The 16,571-nt window shown below is 39.1% G+C and overlaps 1 non-coding gene across 1 annotated transcript; it reads right to left on the minus strand.

Annotated features, from left to right (window-relative positions):
* Positions 1 to 16,019: 16,019 nt before the first annotated feature.
* On the minus strand, positions 16,020 to 16,126 carry LOC141624825 (small nucleolar RNA R71). The gene has a single exon (XR_012534633.1). It is a non-coding gene; the product is annotated as a small nucleolar RNA R71 (small nucleolar RNA).
* Between the last annotated feature and the right edge of the window lie 445 nt (positions 16,127 to 16,571).

The following is a 16,571-nucleotide window of genomic DNA, read 5'->3' on the forward strand; positions in this document are numbered from 1 at the left end:
GTTGCAATAATAATGAGTTGAAATGACATTAAGATGTATTGACTGTTTCATGAGCCTTTTGTATCATTTTTGGGTGAACTTCGGGACAAAGTTCATTTTAAGGACGAAGTTCATTTTAAGGGGGGAAGACTATAATACCCCGTATTTTGAGAGCGTAATTAATAATTGTTTTAGTAAATATTTTTTTATTAAATTATTACTCGGGAGTCGCATCGTGTTAAATAATAATAGAATACTACCTAGTTTGTATAGCGGTGAGACGGAATAATAGTAATAATACTGATAAATGTAAAGTGTAATAATAATAATAATAATAATAATAGTTTAGTTATATTTTATTATTATTTTAATATTATAATACTAGTACTCTACCCCCCATTAGTTAAATATTATTATTATTATTATTATTTTATTTTTTTTTTATAGAAGGATGCGCGCAGCTTTCATTAAAAGATTCATAAAAGTTTACATGAAATTGGTGGGGAGCCGAGAGACAATCTGGGCTCCCACACCCTTAGCAACAGCAAAGCTAAGTCTAGTAAAAATGTAAGCGGCCACCCGAGCCCCCGCATCCTGAGATACCGAGAATTTCTGGATCCGCTTGAGCAAGGCAACAGCATCCGAACCCAGCTCCCCAAGTGTAATACTCCGTATTTATAAGTCTTGGGGTACTCTATCGAGTAGGCCTTACTCTGTCGAGTAAGGGTAAGTTGCGTTTTAGAAAAGTTTCTGACCTGTTGGGTACTCGATCGAGTAACTAGGATACTCGATCGAGTAGGGGGTACTCGATCGAGTAGCCTTGGGTACTCGATCGAGTAGCCGGTTTACGGGGAGTTTTTCTCGGGTTTTGTTAATTATGCGATTAAGATATATAATCTTTTCGTCATCATTCTAAACACTTTTACAAAAACCTAATTTACTGTTAAAGAGAGAAAGCAAGTTCATTCATCATCCTAATCGCATTGTTGACAAATCCCGGAGCTAGAGGTGTCGGATTTCATAGTTCTTTGCATCATAGTGTTCCTTGCGTCAAGGGTAAGTCCTACATACCAATTTTATAGCGTTTGGTTGACTTTGTTTAAACCCTAATTTTGGGATTGGGGGTTTTTATGATTTGTTGTGTTGGTAGTGATTATGTGATTATGTGTATAGGAGAAGGGTTCGTAGAGGAAAGGTTTTGAGACAATTTTGCTAGATCGTCGATGTTTGTGTTGCATTCCGGGTAGGATTTCCTACTCGGTATTAGTCCCATAATGGGATATTGGTGATGTCTTTGTAGTTAGTTGTTTGATGTGATGATTGTACTGTGTTTGTGGTTGCGATTGCTGTTGATGGTTCTCGAGATGCGTTCTCGGCTGAGTGGGGTCACTTGCGGGAGTGACTTCACGCCCTAGTTTCGCCCTTCGTGGAACCCGCCACGGAAGGGGATGTGCACATTAATGGGACAGGGTTATCGCTCGGTATGATGAGCGGGGCTTAGGTGGGAACGGCTGCGGTCCCCCATCGCGGGCTGGTCCAAAGTGGACGATCGGTGATTGAGATTGTTGGGATTGGTGTGGTTGTGTGTGTGTGTGTGACGGTTAAGTTTGTCTTTTTTCTTATTGTTGATATATTGAATTGTGTGATTAGTACGACCCGTTAAATGTTTTAAAAACTGTGGTGATCCATTCGGGGTGGTGAGCGATTATTGAGCGGTATGAGTGATGCGTATGGGATAATCGGGAGGAGTCACCACGATGCGGTTTAGAAGTCTTCCATTTGTGTTTGATAGTTTTATAGTCTTTTGATAGTAGATAGTTTTGGAGAACTTGTATCTCTTTATCAGTTTTGGTTTTTGGCATGTAATCACTTTAAACGTTAATTATTATTTAAATATGTTTCCTTATTGTCTTATGATAATCATTGCCTCGGCTAACCGAGATGGTAGCATTTCCATGCCTTAAGTGGTCCTTGTAAGGCACTTGGAGTATGGGGGTGTTACAAATGGTATCAGAGCGACGATCCTGAAACCTGTAACCAATAAATCCAATGAATATAGGGAGTCAATTAAAATGAACCCGGGGTAAAGGTTGTAGGAGCTAATGCAAAGACTTGGGAGACGTCCTAAAGTCGAGAACTCGCCCTACAATTTTGAACCGGTCACCATGGGATATGTGTCGGGATCGTTATGTGCATATTGTGTGCTGTGTGTATCTATGTAGTGGTATGTTGCATGAATTGATGATGATGACGTGAATTGTATGTTGGTTGATTGTAAAGCATGAAAGTATAATGATTGATACATGTAATTTGACATGTTATAATTATGTAAGGAAAAGTGTTTTGTCTATATATATATATAAAGCGATGTGTAAGTATACATGTTGTTGTTGTCGTGTTGAGTAAAAGTACAGAAGGTTGGGAGTGTGAATTGAACATGTGTTGGGTGAATATGTTGAACGAATGTGGTGGATAAATATGTGGCATGATGGATGAATTAGTGGAAAAAGATGAATAATCGTTGTATGATAATATGATTTATGATTAAGCATGTTATATAATGAAAGTTATTTTATAATGTTATTATACTAGTAACATGTGAATAGGGGACTTGATGTCATGTATTTGTGATTTTGTTTACGAAAAGTGATAGAATAAAAGCATGTGGGAAGCCATGATTGGCAAGTTAAATGAATTATGTGCATGATAAATGTTATTGTTTGGCATTTTGTAGGTCGTAACATGTGATTAGGGATAGTGGTTTTACAAGTATTGAGTCGCTTTTATTCGCTTTGTTGATGTTTAAGTTGTTTGAAAGAGAAAATCGAATAGTTATGTCGTCGATTGACAAAGTTGTCTTTAAACTGTTATAACTTGAGATGCGTAAATGATTTTAATGTGATCCCAATTGGAGGTGATAGCTTGTTCTTTTACGATTCTAACGATAGGTCACACGCCCAAAGCGACCAAGAAATGAGTGAGTTATGGCTGTTTTGCGAAAAACTGGACAAATCTTTGAGAAATGCGTAGGTACTCGATCGAGTAGCCTTGGTACTCGATCGAGTAGGGGGGTACTCGATCGAGTACGTCAGTTACTCGATCGAGTGTCCCTGGTAATTTGTTTTATGTACTTCTGATCTTCACCTACTCGATCGAGTAAGTCCCTTACTCGATCGAGTGGCCTGTACTCGATCTAGTGACCCCTATTTTGGGTCATATGCTTATCTTTTGACTTCGTTGCATATTATGTTTAATTCAAAGGCGTTATTTTGCTTCTTTATGCATTGTTTTACATGTATGTTGGTCTTGACGCGTAAGTTACCCAATTTTGTGGTGTAAAGAGTGGCACCTATGATGAGTATGAGTTCGGTGGGGAGGACATGATTTATATGTGTTGGGATTGGTAAGACTTAATTGAGGCATAGAGCATGTTTTGTGAGACGAGATGAGTGACATGTTTGTATGTTGAGTAATGAAAATGTAAAGGAATGTGGGCAAGGGATGATGCAAGTTTAAGGAACGTGAGAATGAAAGTATTGAAAGAAAGGATGTGGATAGTAGCAACTTGAGATGTATAACGGATTATGGAGGGAGATGGTTAGAAATAGTGTTGAGTAAGAATATATGTAATGAAAGGTCGTTTTAGAGGAATTGAGACGAGTGGTATATAGTGAACTTAATGGGATATGTCGCGACGTGGATTTGCAGATAGTGACTGAGTTTGGAAATTTGTGTCACCGAGAGACAAAACTAATGTGTGATTTCCTTGGGCAATTAACGGTATAAAAAGAGAATTTTTATTTCTAGAGATGTAAAAAGGGAGAATGAACGTGGATTTTATGGATAGATTAGTGGCAAGTGTGAGTGATAGCATAATAAGAGAAGATCCATGGTAAGAAAGAGTGAGATGATGTCGGTAGAAAATAATGGAATTTGAGTTTTGGAGCAACGAAGGGGTAACTGGATTTCTAAAGAGTTAGCTAGAAGGAATAAGGAGTTGAACTATTAATTGGTATTATTGAGTGTAAAGAGAAAAGAAGGATAAAAGTAAGCTGAAGAAAGTATTCACCGGAGTTATGTGATATAATGGTAAGGAATCATTGAAATGTGTGATAGCGTCACGAGGATGTTAGCTAAAGGTTATATAGGAGTTTCAGGACAACATGATTGATAACGAGTTTCGAGGAATTAAGGGAGCAAGAAGTTGGTGGAGTATTGGCACGATACGAGGTATTTGGTGGAGAGTTGAATGACAACACAAATAAGATAGTATTGGGAATAATGTTGAGGTAATTTTGTGGATGGGTTTGATGTTCGTTATTTGGAATGATAACCAAAGATAGGAGAAAAACCGTGTTATTTTGATATGAGTGTAAGAGGTTTGATATACGAGCAGTGGTGGTATTGTGGTGTTGTCACTAGTGGTTAAGGGTGATGGTATATTACAAAGGTAGCAATTCTAAAGAGGTTGATTTGGTAGGGACCTGATTGTTGTGTATGATTGTGAGAGGGTATAAGATGTGGTTAGATGAGGCGGATGCTAATAGTTGAATAGTAAAGGTATGGTTATATTTGGCAGGAAGTGATGGTTGTGCGAATGGGGGAATATGTTATGAGGGGCATATGAGTTAAACTCGGGCGACAGGTAACCTTTGTTGAGTGGTAACTTACGTGGTCGGGATTGACTAGTTGGTTGTGATTACGGGTCTATGATATGTGTAAATGTTTGTGTGAGGTTTCGACCTCATAAGAAGTGGTATGGTGTGATAATTATAAAGTTGTTTTATGAATGTTCTGTAATATATATATGTTGGACACGGTAATTTAATTGAATGATATCCAAAAAGGTAATAATTTGATTAATTTGACATGGCTAGTTATAATTTTATGTGTATTAATAACACATGTGTATTCCGTGAAATGGTAGAGATGATGTTCATGAGATGCTTATCTGTTTATCCATATAATATGTTGCGTGGTGATTTAATAAAGTGGATTTGAGTAAGTTTTTCTTGTCTGAGAAGTTATGCTCAGTCAGTGTTTATGGGAATCGTATGCAGTTGTGATGTCTATCGGTGTGGTTGTGGTGCCTCGGGTGGTGATCCGGGCACGGTACATAGTGTTGTGATGCGGGTATTTTCGCACTACGGTGTGGCTGTTGGTGGCGGTGTTGTGATGCCGTCACCGGTTGTGGTGGAGTAGGCGGGATGATTATGATTCGAGTTTCGAAAGTACATGCCGATTATACATAGATTGTTGTTTTGTTTGATGTTGCTTCTGTGAGTTTCGGTTTGTAAAGATAGACAGATTGTTTTGTTATTGATGTTTCTTACCAGGTTAAGTTGGGAATGAGGGTAGAGTATGATATGAAATAGAGTTGTATATGTTTTCGTTGTTGTTATAGTATAGTGACATTACATTAATGGGACACGGTTGTGAGAGGTTGTTACAATAATTATGATCTTGTTCTAGTTAAGGTTTCAGTAGACATGGTAATGGCAAGTGAGTCGTAGAACATGTGTGGTAATGACCCGAAAGATGCAGGTGGTTCATAATCGTTTGTTGAGACAGTGAGTGTAGGGTATTGGGAATTAGTGTCATGTTATGTTGTGTATGAGTTTTGCGGTAATGAAGGAAAGAACTTGAGGATCTGGAATGAGTGCACGTAACAAGTGTGGATTGTGAGTTATGCTTTTGATGGTGGGAGTTTCATATAGTTTATATAGAGAGGTATGTCACGTTGCGGTAATGTGGAAAAGTTGAAGTTTTGGGTTAAGATAAAGATTTTGAGGTATAGGTTAGGTGGTGTGACGAGTGAATTGAAGTATGAGAATTGTTTAAGTAAGAGAGCCTTGGATACATGCATGACGAGTGTTTAGAGTATAGGTGGTTATCTATGACATGTGATGATGATGAGAATAATGAGAAGATATAACTAAGGATATAGTATTAGTAGGTTACGAGGACGTAACATTTATCTTAAGAGGAGTAGGATGCGATAAAAGAGATTTTGATGGTTGTTCATATGGTAGTATATTTGGAAGTAGAGTGTTGGTGTAGCATAAGATATGGATTTGTATATGTTGTGGTTGATAGTGTTAAAAGGTCACGGACGTGCTTGTAGTAGTTTGATGTTAGGAATGCGAGAATACTTGATAGTGTTGACATTGGATGATGAGATTATGAGTGTGAGTAAACTTCGAGGACGAAGTTCCTTTTAAGGGTGGTAGAATGTAACATTCCGTTTGATGTCTATGAGTGTCTTGATTTTGGATTTGATAGTGGATGATATTATGGAGCTAGCAGCATTAGAGGATGGTAGTTGGTTATGTATGAAGTTGGTGTCGTGAGAGATATATATGTGGTGGATACGATATCGTGAGTCATGTTAGGGAAGTAAACATAGTTGGTGGAGTGGGTGTTAAAAGTTCATGTTTTATGTTTGGTCGAGTTCTTGAGTTCTTAGTTATGTTGTTGTGTCTTGGTCGAGTTAGTATGGTTGTTTTTATGTATGGGTTGAACTTCGGGGACGAAGTTCTTTTTAAGGAGGGAAGACTGTAATACTCCGTATTTATAAGTCTTGGGTTACTCTATCGAGTAGGCCTTACTCTGTCGAGTAAGGGTAAGTTGCGTTTTAGAAAAGTTTCTGACCTGTTGGGTACTCGATCGAGTAACTAGGATACTCGATCGAGTAGGGGGGTACTCGATCGAGTAGCCTTGGGTACTCGATCGAGTAGCCGGTTTACGGGGAGTTTTTCTCGGGTTTTGTTAATTATGCGATTAAGATATATAATCTTTTCGTCATCATTCTAAACACTTTTACAAAAACCTAATTTACTGTTAAAGAGAGAAAGCAAGTTCATTCATCATCCTAATCGCATTGTTGACAAATCCCGGAGCTAGAGGTGTCGGATTTCATAGTTCTTTGCATCATAGTGTTCCTTGCGTCAAGGGTAAGTCCTACATACCAATTTTATAGCGTTTGGTTGACTTTGTTTAAACCCTAATTTTGGGATTGGGGGTTTTTATGATTTGTTGTGTTGGTAGTGATTATGTGATTATGTGTATAGGAGAAGGGTTCGTAGAGGAAAGGTTTTGAGACAGCTGCTAGATCGTCTGATGTTTGTGTTGCATTCCAGGTAGGATTTCCTACTCAGTATTAGTCCCATAATGGGATATTGGTGATTTGCTGTAGTTAGTTGTTTGATGTGATGATTGTATTGTGTTTGTGGTTGCGATTGCTGTTGATGGTTCTTGAGATGCGTTCTCGGCTGAGTGGGGTCACTTGCGGGAGTAACTTCACGCCCTAGTTTCGCCCTTCGTGGAACCCGCCACGGAAGGGGATGTGCACATTAATGGGACAGGGTTATCGCTCGGTATGATGAGCGGGGCTTAGGTGGGAACGGCAGCTGCGGTCCCCCATCGGCGGGTCCAAAGGACGATCGGTGATTGAGATTGTTGGGATTGGGGTGGTTGTGTGTGTGTGTGTGACGGTTAAGTTGTCTGTTTATCTTATTGTTGATATATTGAATTGTGTGATTAGTACTGACCCCGTTAAATGTTTTAAAAACGTGGTGATCCATTCGGGGTGGTGAGCGATTATTGAGCGGTATGAGCTGATGCGTATGGGATAATTGGGAGGAGTCACCACGATGCAGTTTAGAAGTCTTCCGCTGTGTTTGATAGTTTTATAGTCTTTTGATAGTAGATAGTTTTGGAGAACTTGTATCTCTTTATCAGTTTTGGTTTTTGGCATGTAATCACTTTAAACGTTAATTATTATTTAAATATGTTTCTTTATTGTCTTATGATAATCATTGCCTCGGGTAACCGAGATGGTAGCATTTACATGCCTTAAGTGGTCCTGGTAAGGCACTTGGAGTATGGGGGTGTTACACCAAGTGAAGAGAAGGAGAAAGGAAGGAAACCATAACCCGCTATCGCGCACAAATCCCCATACTTAGCACACTTTCGAAAGCATCGGCGACAACCCGCCGACACAAAATCGCCAACCCGATCGAGTCAAAGGTGAAGAACCTGTCAAGTCGACGCACACATCACGCCCCCTGTCCCAAGAATAAAGCAATAAATCCGCGGGACGAAGAGAGCCACCATGCCCATCAACCAAACCGATATCAACCTCCTTCCCCGCAGTAATACGGATCTATAGCGGATGTCGAAAAGAGTGTCCCGGACAAGGTTATGCCGATGTTTAACGCCCACAAGTACAAGACAAGAAACAATGTGGTCCCCAAAAACATCCCGGCAAAAAACCCGAGAGCAAGCCGGACAGGGCCTAGATACCGTGAATAACGGAACACCCAGACGATACCCCAAGACACTACGGTAAGTCCTCCCGTTCATAGTCTGACCCAACCCCGAGATAGGAACCGCACGTAACCAATCGGAGGAGTGAGAACCCTGCGATCTTTGCCATAAAGCAAGTCAAGGCGAGGTGTCAAAGAGAAAACAGACTGAGGCGGCGTGAACCGTCGTGAAATAAATGTCCGCGCTTTCTTCATAAGTTTGGGGCAGCAATTTCACCGGGGTGACCTAAAATATCGAAACCCGTAGTCGCAGTAAACACCTGCGGCATCATCAAAAGCAGGGCGCGGCTACAATACCGAAGGGCCGAGGAGCTTAGCCTCGCAAACCAAATGAGACGCAAGCGGACGCAATAAAAAGCATAAAATAAAACATCTCCCGCCGCATAGACACCAAGACCACCAAGATGAAAAGGAAAGTAGCGAGCGCCACCGCCAATCCCCAAAACCCGGCCCCGACGCGGTGACAATACGTTCAAGTCGGAACGAAGAGCGGCATCAAAAGGAAGATGGACAGACCCAAAAACACAAGGGGAGCAAGTACGAAGGGAGAAGTATAGCTTAGAAATACCAGTACAAGCTCGAAGAAGAAGCAACTCACATTGCGGGTCCTCAATCCTCGCAACCAAGTCCATTAGCTCAATGGTCTTAGTTACTCTCGTCGCCACAATCTCACCGCTAAAACCAGGACAAGTCTTGTGGTCCTCCCAAAATCGTAACACCGCGCAATGGCCGAGAAATAGAAGTGGGGAAAACCCCAGGAAGCCGACTCCGTGGATCCTCAACAGGCCAAAAGACCTCCGTCTTGGAGACATTAAGATGTAAACCAAAACGAGGGCCATCCAACATTATTATTATTATTATTATTATTATTATTATTATTATTATTATTATTATTATTATTATTATTATTATTATTATTATTATTATTATTATTATTATTATTATTATTATTATTATTATTATTATTATTATTATTATTATTATTATTATTATTATTATTATTATTATTATTATTATTATTATTATTATTATTATTATTATTATTATTATTATTATTATTATTATTATTATTATTATTATTATTATTATTATTATTATTATTATGTAACCTACTATATATTATATACCCCTCCCTTCCCCGTTGTATTTCCTAACTCCACAACACACCGCAAAAAGGGAAAACCGAGAAAGAGCAAGAGCGGGGCGGCAGCAAAAGCGAGGCGACAATATCGTTTTAACACTTGCACGACGGCATAAACACTAGATTTATCATCTTATTTTTCGTCATCACCGTCCCTTAGTAAAGTAAGGTAAACACGTTCTCTTCTCTTATAGCGATTATTTTTCTTTGGTTGTTTAATTTGAGTGTGATGGCGGGATTTTGTCGAGTGTCTAAGTTGGGTCTCGGGATGAAGAGGTCGACGGTTAGGGTGATTGGAGGAATGTCGTTGAGTATGGTGCTAGTCTTGAATGGGACTGGATAGAGTACATCCCACTCTGTTTCGGTATCGTCGCGGCGGGAGTTCGTCATCGATAAAGGGGTAGATTGTTTATGTCAAGAGTCATCAGTATGGGCTGAAAGTTAAGGGTTGGTCTGCCCTGTTTTGATATGATGAGGGCAAGAGTTCAGCCAGACCGTATGACAGGTTTAAGTCGATTCATCGTATGAAATCAAGGTACTGAGTTAGTTAGATAACGGGTTAGGTTTTGATAATAGTCTCAGGTTGTTTACTACAAGTCCTTGCGGCGACAACGTACCTTGTGTTCCCTGCTGACCGGTTGTTGCTAAAGTTTTTGGTGGATGGTAGGTCGTTGCTGGGCTGCTTGGGAATAGTGACGGTCTGGTGGTGGCGAGTATGGTGATGGTTTGAAGGGGGCGCAGCTAGGTGTCATAGATGGTTGTAGACGGGTGTAGTTGATACCGAATTAGAGTAAAGAGTAAAGAGTAAAGACTAAATAGTATATGGTTATGACGTGAGCTTGATGGCTGTGACGTGAGTTTTTGGTCTTTAAGGTTGTTTGGTTACCCGTAATGAGTATATGACGTGCTTGGTAGCTAGCTAGATTACTAATCGTACGGGAATAATCCGTTTAATTACTATTTGTTTAAGCTAATTCACAAGTAATAAAATAATTAATTTGATTGTTGATTAATATATATTATAATAATTGTAAGATTCGACTTTATTTGAGATCGACATTAAAGGGCTTGTGTGTGCTCGGAATTGCTAAAGGTAGGAAACTACTCAATCTTGTCTTATTTCTGTTACTACTAAAAGATGGATTAATTGTATGTTGTGGAGGATTGGTGAAGGATGAGTTTAAATGTTTACAACGATCTTTTATTGCCTAGCTAGATTTTCTTCCTTATGCCATTATTTTATATCATGTTCGTTTGGTTATATTACTGAGACTGTCATTATTATTGATTGTTGTTGGAGTTGAGAGATGAGTTTTGTGTGTATCCGGACTGTGTGGCTGAGGCGGGACTGTGTGTCCATTATAACCAGACTGTGTATCTGAGGTGGGACTGTGTGTCCATTGGACTATGTGTCCTGGAGTATGACTGTGTGTCTAGAAGTGGAGTATGACTGTGTGTCTAGAAGTTGTTGCGTGCCGTGGTGTGAAGTGGACGAAATGTGATTGTGGAATCTATTTGTGTAACAGTGCTATAGCAGGTTGCTGTATTCTTATTCATTGTTTAGTTTTCTACTCAACCTCGTGGTTGATAGTGTATTCGTGAACACCTGTGATGAACCATAAATGGACAGCGGATTTGCAGGTGCTTAAGATTAGCTGACTTGGGAGCATTGGGACGTGAGCTCGACTTGAACCATAGTTGTTGTCTAGATCACTTAGTTGACTTATACAACTTTAGTAATTTAATTTCCGCTGCGTAGTATATTGTAATGTTAAGGTTTAAATTTAATCGGTTGGCAATGTAATAAAACCATTATTTCAGTTAGAGTTATTAAAGTATTTTAGTTTATTTTAATTTGTATCATTTACCTCGGGCAACCGAGATGGTAACAGTTCTATTTATTGAGAATGTCTTGCTAAAGGCTCCTAAATAAATGGGAGAGTTACAATTGGTATCAGACGGGTTCTTTCTTGGTTAGGTGTTGAGATCGTCACATCTTAGCACCACCGATTTCAATTTTAAAACTCTTCTTAATTTTTTTTTTGATACAAATTGTTTTGAATTTTTAAGTTCGAGGACGAACTTTATTTTTTTAAGGTGGGTAGAATGTAATACCCCTCGAATTTTAAACCCGTTCTGTTTTTCTAAACTCGAACGTCGGGGACGAAGTTTCTTTTAAGAGGAGAAGATTGTAATACCCCACATATTTTAATTTTAATATTATTATTTTTACTTATAATTCGGAAATATATTTTAAATTATTTGTTTTATTTATTCGTTTTATGGAGAATTTCTAGGGTTAAGTCTTACGTGTATATATATAGTGTATACGTCTGTGATACTCCGTATTTTAGTTGGAGTACTCGGTCGAGTGTGTGTTACTCGGCCGAGTGCGCTTGACCGAGTAAACCGGTTCAGTGAGTTAGACGGTTTATTTTATGTTATGGCCAAAGGGTTTTTTGTTTGTAACAGTTAAGCCTTTTCTAAAATCATTTTAACATCTCTAAAACTATTTCTAAACCTAGACAGAGAGATAGGAAGAGAAATTGTCGAGCCTTTCATTTGATTGAAGATTTCTCGCCGATTTCAACCTAATTTGATTTCCCTGCTTGTAAGTCGATCTCATTCAATTGTTTAAACTGTTTTAACGTCGTCTTCCTCGAAAGGTTTGAGAAGAGAGTCCTGTTTATTTGAAGTCTAGTTTATGCATATCAAATCTCGTAGTCAAATTCTTTATGGTTTGTCCTAGGTTATTTATTTATGAACATGTCGCTGAAAAGTCCGCGAATCTGTTTTGGTTGTGGAAAATGATTTGAAACCCTAATTTATATGTCGATTCAGTCTTAGGGCTTTTTCATACATCATCTTTGTAGATTCTAGATGACAATAGGATTTTGAATTTCAGAAAAATAATGATTTAAACTCGTTTTATGAATCAATACTTTTTATGCGATGGATTCTGTCAGCTTTTGGAAATCAGTCTGAAAACCCTTGATAAGTTTGGAATTTGAGAAACCTTTGTTAGATATAATTTGTAGCTAAGACTCATGGGGTTCCAATACAATTGGCCTTGCATCAATTAGAATTTTCTGGAATTAGTTATGCATTTTATACCAAGTCTGTCATGTGCTGGAAAATCGGGAAAAGTCGTGTTTGTTCTTTAAGTTGATATTCCTATTAAGTTATGATGAGTCTAGGTTATGTGCATGATGAATTGATTGAGTAGGTGGTAATTATACATAATTATGCCATGTAGGTGATGGATATATGAAGGATCATGATTGATTGCTTGTGTGTGCTTGGATTGCGAAAAGGTAGGGTTTCTCCTACTCAGTACTGTTAATTAATTGAGATTGCATATGTTCATAATTGTTGTTATCTGCTGATCATTGGAGGATGGGTGTTGTGGAGACAGTGTTGGTGTGGTTGTGTTGTGACAGTTGTGGTGTTGTGACAGCTGTGATGTTGTGTGTGTGTGTGTTTGATTGTGGTCGAGTCACTTGCGGGAGTGGCTTCACACCCTAGTTTGCTCTCCGTGGAACCCGTCACGGGAGGGGATGTGCACATTAAGGGACAGGTATTGTTAGTCGATCGTTGATGAGCTGGACTAGGTGGGGATGGGTTGCGGTCACCCACTGGCGGCGAGGATTACCTGTTGCGATGGGTAATCTGGCAGGGCTACACACTTCGGTGCGTAGTCGGTTACTGTGTGAGATCGGGAGACCGGGGATGGAGGATGATCAGCCGGTTGCATTGTTTGTTTGTCTGATATTGATTGAACGGTACTGACCCCTTTGTTGTTGTTTTCTAAAACCTGCGGTGATCCATTCGGGGATGGTGAGTAGACATGACAGGTATTGCTTTTGGATAGCTTGGGCGGTCATGGGGGAGTCGTCACCACCAGTTGTAGTATCACAGTTACGAGTCTTAGTTATGATTTTGTAGTTGTTACCAGTTGAATTCATTTTATCGGTTTTGGTTTTGGTTTTGGTTGTTGTAAACCTTAATACTTTACGGTACTTCTAATAAATGTGTTTAGGGCGGATGCTTTTGATATATACTAACCTCAGGCAACTGATGTGACCATTATTTGAGCATATTTAGTCCCCGAATTAGCCTTGTTCCCATGCTTTTTAGTGCATATTTGGGTCATTTATTGTCTTTAGTCCTTTGTTTTGCATATTCTTTGAGGTTTTGTTCCCTTGGTAGGAAAGGAGTGCAAACCTTGCATTTTCATGGCAAAATGGAGCTAAATTGATCGAATTCAATGACCATGGATCAAAGAGAAGACAAGACTAGAAGCCCTTTGTACATATTATAGTAGATGGGCAATGATGAGAAAATAACCTTGCATCTCTGACGAAATCCTCAAGGATTGTATGAAGAAAAAGGAAGAAAAGAAGAAAGGAAGAAGGTGACTCAGAATTCGAGCGGATTGCCCTCTGGACGCCCGTCCAAGACAAGGAATCCGTGCGTCTTCCTCAGAGGGACGCTAGTCCAAGAGCCAGACAATCCGCCCGTCCACCCAACGAATCCACTCGTCCAAAAGCCAGACAATCCGCTCGTCCCGTGCCCTGGATGCTTGGATTGTGTTACAGCTATTCCGTTTTCTTCTTGTTCTATGAAGGATGCGCAGATCTCCGGAAAGACTAGCAAAAAGGAGACTCGCATATTTTTCCGAGAGGAGCGATTCCTAAAGGAGTTAATCGTCATTTAAGCCCTTAGTAAACCCTAATTTGTGTACCTAATTCCCACTATAAATACCCCATTAGTCTAATTAGATTATCATGTTCTCTTTATCAATCTTTAGTATAGTTTATATCAATCAAATCTCTCTTTAATCTTGTAATCAACTTTTAATCAAGTCTTAATACAAATCTCATTTCCTTAATCTCTCTTTTGTTCATCTTTCATTTTGGGTAATTGAAGATTATTTGGGTTATTATTGGGAGATTGACAACCTTCCAATCAATCATCAAGTACTTCTATTATTCTTTGCTTTATTATTGGAATCATTAGTAGGTATAATTCTCTTAATCCCTTTTTAATTATTGTTAATCATCTTCATTTATTCATCATTTTTTACTTTGTTGGTATGATTGACAACCTTGCTAGCATGTTCAACATGATAATGAGTGAATAGTTTCCTTAACTAAGGTTAATGGGTAATTAGGGAAACCAACATGGGGGATGATTCATGCTTAATTGAATATGTTTTCATAGTTTATTTGCTTGCTTGTTGTGATCTCAACTTATGCACATGTTATGTTTGATGAAATGCGAGCCTATGAATCCTTGCATTTTTTACCCATCACCTACCTTTTCAATGAGACTTGTAAGACATAAACCAACTCGAGTCTCATTAGACCATGCATATAGTTGAGTAGGGAAGATTAAGTCGACTTGTAGGTGTTGTACAATCTAATCGATTCGGCTCCAGGACCCAAACTTTCCTAGGATTGTAAGACATAAACCAACTCGATCCATCACAACAATAATTGCTTGCTTATAATTTAAGAATATGTTTGTATGATCAATTCCCATGAATCCCCTATGACCCCATGATACCTTAGTGCCTTTTATCAATTGTTTACACCTCTTTTTAATCATCTTGCTTGTTTACTTTCATTGTTATTTAGTTTAGTGATCTTCTATTCAAACCCCAAATTGTGACACCCCTAGACACCGCTACTTGCAATTGAAAATCTCACTTCAATACCCGTCCCTTGGGATCCGACCTTTACTTGCCTCTTTACTAATAGTAGAGTTGTTTGTGGAGTTATAAATATTGTTTTGGTCTAGGTGCTCCTAACGACAAGTACCGAAAACTAAACCTCCAAGTGAGTACAACCAAAAATGGCGCCGTTGCCGGGGAGGGTGTTAACTTGATTTAGATTTTCTTAGATTTTTATTAGTTGTGTCTTTCTTTGCCTTGGGGAAGTAAAACTCCTCAAGGTTTGTTCTAATGATTTTCGAGTTGTTTGATATTTTGCATGTCTAGAAGATCACAAGGTAACTTGTTACCCTTTGATCACGAAATTGAAAGGACTTTGACAAACAATAGAAGACTTTCTAGAAGAACTTTGAGAGGTATTGGTGAGGTTGTAGATATTCAACCAAACGCTATTGAGTTCGTCAACCCTTTTGCAAGAGAAGGTGAGGAGAACCCAACACAAAATCCAACACAAAATCAACCCACAATGCCTAAATTTTCATCACATTCCGTACCAACCGAGGAGAACCTACCCAATGGTACTCCCACACCAAAACACTTAACCGGAAATTTCATTGCCAAATCCGCATTTATCCAATTAGTCGAAAGAAGCCAATTTGGGGGGACGCCTAGTGAAGACCCTCACTCTCACATGGAGAATTTTTGTGACTATTGTGATGCGATTTCTCAAACCGGTGTAACTCAAGACCAAATTCGTTGGGTCTTATTTCCTTTTTCTCTAATTGGCACCGCAAAACAATGGTTGAAAGGCCTTGATAAGGCTAATCTCGAAATTGACTCTTGGAAGAAATTGGCTCTAGCTTTCTACAAAAAGTTCTACCCACCGGAAAAGGCTAACATGCTAAGAGCTCAAATTACGGGCTTTAAGCAAAGAGATGAAGAATCTTTGTATGAAGCTTGGGAGCGATTCAAGGGAATTTGTCGCTCATGTCCTCATCATGGACTTAGCGAGTGGTTCTTGGTACAACAATTTTGGAATGGTCTTTATGAAGACTCAAGAAACATTCTCAACATGGGATCAAATGGTATGTTCACCGAAGTTGACGATAATCAAACTTGGAACAAGATTGAGGAAATGGCGGTCCATAATTCACAATATAGTAGACCTCGCAAGGCTACTAGAGGAGGAAAGCATAAAGTGGACTCTATTACTCAATTGGGTGCTCAACTTAGTGCTCACATTGATACCATCAATTTGAAGTTCGAAGAAGCTATGGCTAGACTTGAAGAAGCCTCAAAATCACCAAAGCAACATGTTAATGCCATGACGTCATCTTCATCAATCCCAAGCGGGATATGTGAGAATTGTGGAACTTTGGGACATGACCAAAGTGAATGTAGGGCAACAAATGAACAAGTGAATGCTTTTCAAGCATACAAGAGTGGTACC

The sequence above is a fragment of the Silene latifolia genome, chromosome 1, assembly GCF_048544455.1.
Source record: "Silene latifolia isolate original U9 population chromosome 1, ASM4854445v1, whole genome shotgun sequence".
NCBI classification, from domain to species: Eukaryota; Viridiplantae; Streptophyta; class Magnoliopsida; order Caryophyllales; family Caryophyllaceae; genus Silene; species Silene latifolia.